The sequence below is a fragment of the Mastomys coucha genome, unplaced genomic scaffold, assembly GCF_008632895.1.
Source record: "Mastomys coucha isolate ucsf_1 unplaced genomic scaffold, UCSF_Mcou_1 pScaffold21, whole genome shotgun sequence".
NCBI classification, from domain to species: Eukaryota; Metazoa; Chordata; class Mammalia; order Rodentia; family Muridae; genus Mastomys; species Mastomys coucha.
In genome coordinates this window covers 152,356,513-152,361,121 of record NW_022196904.1, presented here as the reverse complement: position 1 = coordinate 152,361,121, position 4,609 = coordinate 152,356,513, and the positions used below count along the sequence as shown (strand labels likewise).

At 43.8% G+C, this 4,609-nt stretch overlaps 1 long non-coding RNA gene across 1 annotated transcript in view; it reads right to left on the bottom strand.

The window, feature by feature from the left end:
• LOC116101118 overlaps positions 1-1,870 on the bottom strand; it is a 4,911-nt gene extending 3,041 nt beyond the window's left edge. Inside the window, exons 1-2 of the long non-coding RNA XR_004122789.1 lie at positions 1,734-1,870; positions 140-237 (exon numbers count right to left, since the gene is read on the bottom strand). This is a non-coding gene — a long non-coding RNA (uncharacterized LOC116101118). The remainder of the gene's footprint in view (positions 1-139; positions 238-1,733) is intronic.
• Between the last annotated feature and the right edge of the window lie 2,739 nt (positions 1,871-4,609).

Below are 4,609 nucleotides of genomic sequence, written 5' to 3'. Positions count from 1 at the left end.
TACCGCAGGGCAGCTGCCTGCACTGACTCATGCCTCTTTCTGTTTGTGCTGGGAAAGCTGAGGGCAATGCAAGTACCTTACTTTAATCACGGTGTGAATAACCAAATGTATTCTGAAATGTAGTTACTCAATAGCTTACCCAGAAGGAACGCTGATGGTATCCAGCCAATCAAAGGCCATCTGCCGACTACAATCAGAGCTTGTCACTGATGACAAGGCCCAGTGGGTGGATCATCACTAAAGGAAGGAAAAACACAGCATGAGTTAGGTTTTTATCTTAAAGCAAAACAAAATAAAACTACCCCCGAACTGACCAAACAAACAAAATCCCCATTCCCCCTCACATGTCCTCAACCAAAGACCAGTGTTAATGTGCTGAGCATCCATTGGCCTGACTTATTCCTGAAACTTAAGAAACTAATCAGTTTGGAAAGAGGCGGGGAAGGGGTCAGGAGGGAGGGAGGGACGGACAGACAGAGACAAACAGACAGACAGGAACAGAGAGACAGAGAAGGGAGGGGGGAGCAAGAGCAAGCAGGAGTGGTCTACAAAATGGTAATTTTGAACACAAGAAAGATAAGAAGAGAGGACCTTTTGGAGATCTAGTAAATCTCCTGACTGGGATTCTCATTTTAGGACTAAATTTAACACACTGCCTGCTCAGCGTTTATTGTTTCATTTCTTATGCAACTTGTCTTAGTCAGTGGCTTTGTTCTGAGGCTCTTTAATACATCTCAGTGATTCTCTCACTGTCTATGTCAAAGGGAGAGGGGGTGGGGCAAAAAGCAACAACAACAACAAAAATACCAAAACAAAACCGTCAATGGATACAATAAACCTAACTCTGCAAGTTCAGCTTTAAGATGCTACTTAATTGAGCAAGCCCTGTTCTGCAAAATTTTATCTATAAGAGAAGAAGTAAACACTTGGGTCAGTAAGATTAACTTCTCAGTTTATTCATTTACTTTTAAATGTTGTATTCTATCCCAAAGCAGTTTCTCATCCCTCCTGGGCACTTTAGAAGAAACTAAATCAGGCCTGTAAACCCAGAAACAATTAAACTCCTGTGGAAAAACCAAACCAAATCACGATAAAAACAAGGCTGAAAAGAACCATAACAAAACTTTTAAATAATGAGCATGCCTCTAGTTAAGCCAGCAAGGCTTCTGTGTGGGCAGACACAGGTACCCTTGGATGTTGGGGCCTCCTCTTCTCTTCCTGGTTGTGTCCTGCCCAGTGTGACCCTAGGCTTGGAGGACCCAGCACAGGCCATGGAGAGAAGCTGAATCGGGCCTTGGAAATGGGCCTAATACCATTTTGGTAGAATCTACTGTGTTAGAAGTGGGTTTTCTTGAGCAGTAGATGAGCAGATTCCCCTCTGAAGGTCTTCCCTTAACCCCTAGCTGCCATTCCTCTTGAGAGCAAGGCTAGAAGGTGGCTTCCAAGTCTCCCAAGTTAGGGTCGAGCCCAAGGGGCCCCGTTGCTGTTGCTTGTCTTTGGGTTCTACTGATTTAAAAAACAAAGATCTTCTCAAACCTCGTTTAAAATGGAACCTTCTGGATTCTATCTCCAGGCACTACCCTTGTTAGCAGCCCTGTGGTCGGGCCGGGGCATCCACCCTGAAACCACAGGTTGATATTCTGGCATTTCCTGGTTTGGCTAGATCCTTTGGGGTTGTTTACCAGCAGGAGAGCTGCAGCTTTCCTCAGCCCTCCCCTATCCTGGTGACTCACTCCTGTGGTGGTTGCTAGTGCCGCTCTGGGCATTGCAGAGACTGCCTGCTCCCTTAATGCCGCTGGCTTTAATGTTTGTTCTCTCCTTGACTTGTCATAGGAGAGTTCCTTATTGCTTCTGGTGCTCCTGCTATCAAGCTACGAAGACCAGGGGTGTTTGCATCACAGAAGGGGAGTGTCCTTGGTATTTTCCTGTTCTATCTACTGTACTCAGGTTCTGTTTCCATGTGATGGGGGTGGGGTGGTACTGTGGCCTCCAATAGGACCTTGTGACCTCAAATGCCCCCAGATGGTCCCCTCACCTGTTTTCTGAGTCATAAGAAGGAACCATCCATCATTACAATCTGACAGTACTCCGGTTTTCTTCCACTTCTTGCTCTACCAGAACTCAAGGCAGCTCTTTTCAAAGACTAAAAGTTCCCATCTGCCTCGGATTATATACTGGAATCCTAGTCCCACAGGGGTGGTGTTAACAGAGAGATTCTATGGAAGAAAGCTAGGTTAGGAGGGTGGAGTCTACCTTCATGGGATGGATGTCCTTATAATCAAGGCCCCAGAGAACTAGTAACCCCTTGCACCACGAGAAGACACAGAGAAGGAGCCATCAATGACAAAGCAGGCTTCTTTAGAAATCAGTCTGCCAAGACCTTCATAGTGAACATCCTGACCTCTAGAACTGTAAGAAACAAGAATTGTTTTTTCTTTTTTTTTCAGGCTAGCTAGTGTATGGTCCTTTATCACAGGAGCTCAGACATATACCTTATCCTTCTGATGGTTCTGTATATGAGGACCTTAACCACTGACATCCCTCTGCCTAAATTCCTGGGTATCTGAGGTAGCTGGGGGCTATTGCATTTGGAATGTGAAATGCCCATGGTCACCAGCTGGTGACACTGTTTTGTAAGAAGGTTATGGAGTCCTTCAGAGAGGGAGCTTCACCAAAGGAATTACATCACTAGGTGTGAGCCTTGACCTTGTAAGGGAATAGTATAGGCCCAGGAAGCCCCAAGAGCACACTATCTCTGCACAAAGGAAATTTATTTGCCCCAGAGGGACAAAGACAGGAGATAGAGGTCAAGGAAACAGGAGAAGGGAACAAGGAAGAGGAGGCAGGGGTATGACCTGGATTGGGACAGAGGACTACCTCTGGATAGAGAGAAGACAGACACATAAGCAAAGGGCAGTTTATAAATGGAAAAGGGGAAACGCCGTGTTAAATTGAGGTGTTTAATTTTCATTGTGTAGGCTAAGGGGCTTTGATTGCTGGACTTCAATACTTTGATATCTAGACCTTGGTGGCCAGCTTTAGGGATGCAATATAATGGTTTTTTAGCAAGGCAGAGAGAATAGGGAAAAGGACAAGGCCAGGCCGAACCACGTGTACTACACTCAGGCTGGCTACAGCACTTTTAGACACGGCGGAGTTTGGGGGTTTTTTAGGTTTGTTTGCTTGGTTGGTTGGGTTTTGTTTTTCAGTAGTAGTTTTTAGTTTGCCTTTAATTCCTATGTACATTTTAAGTAGAAAATACGACCAGCTGACTTAGGTTTCTGCTGCCATAGATTCACTAATACGGTTGACTATATCCCTTCAAACTGTACATCAAAATAAAAAATAAAACCCACTAAAACCTATCTTTAAGTTACTTTTGTCCTAACCAAGGCATTTACTCACAGCAAACAATGCATAATACCTAGGTTTGTCCACGAAGCTTCATTGTTTCACATTCAGGCTAAACTTAAACTCATGATCTTCCTCCAAGTGCTATGATTGTGTTTCTTACATAAGATGACAACTAATTAGCAACAGTCACCCCTCATAGTTTTGTGACCTAGGAAAGAGCTAGTAAGGGATGTGAAGCCAGGAAAAGGCCAACATTACAGTGTTATGTCCCTGTTTTAGAATCTGTTAAAAATAAGGCCCTAGCTCCACATCTGGTGGCCCACCTGTAATCGCAACAGTAAGGACGCTTAGACAAAGGACTGCAGTTTGGAGGTCAGTCTGAGCTAGACAGCGAAGACCAAGGCCCCAAATAATAACAATAAATTAAGGTCTTAGAACTTTCTCTAACATTCTCTAGCAGTCAGTGTTATTAAGAGCTTGAGCCTCAGCCAACTGTCCCACAGAGAGGATGTAGAAATATTAAAGGGCAGGGCCTTATGGGAGGTCTTCAGATCCTTGGGAACGTGTCCTTAAAGGAACAGTACACTTTCTCCTTACTCTTTCTCTCTCCCATCCCAGCCATGAGATAGTTTATTTTACCATACACTCCTGGCCATAATACCCTGCCTTGTTACAGGGCTGAGAGCAGAGGTGACATCTAACCATACATCAAAATCTACAAACCCATGAGCCTAAATAAACTAAACCTTTCTTCTTTTAAGGTTATTATCTTCTTTAGGTGTCACCTACCCCCTCCAGTAATAGAAGGCTACCACTAAGATATGGAATACTACTTTTTAATAGTAAATTGTGACCCGGGCAGTGGTGGCGCATGCCTTTGATCCCAGCACTTGGGAGGCAGAGGCAGGAGGATTTCTGAGTTCTAGGCCAGCCTGGTCTACAGAGTGAGTTCCAGAACAGCCAGGGCTACACAGAGAAACCCTGTCTCAAAAAACAAACAAAGAAACAAACAAAAAATAGTAAATTGTGTTGTGATAAATTTATATATATAACCTGAACATGATGGTATATGTTTGTACTCCCAGCACTTAGGAAGCAGAGGCAGCAGGATTATGAGTTCAAAGCTAGCATGAGCGATATTTCAAGAGTCTATCTCAAAATAAATAAAGCAACCAAATAAGAAACAAACTATAACAAAAAAAACCTGTGCACAGAAAATATTGTCTTTCTGTGTGTATTTATGTGTAAATATACC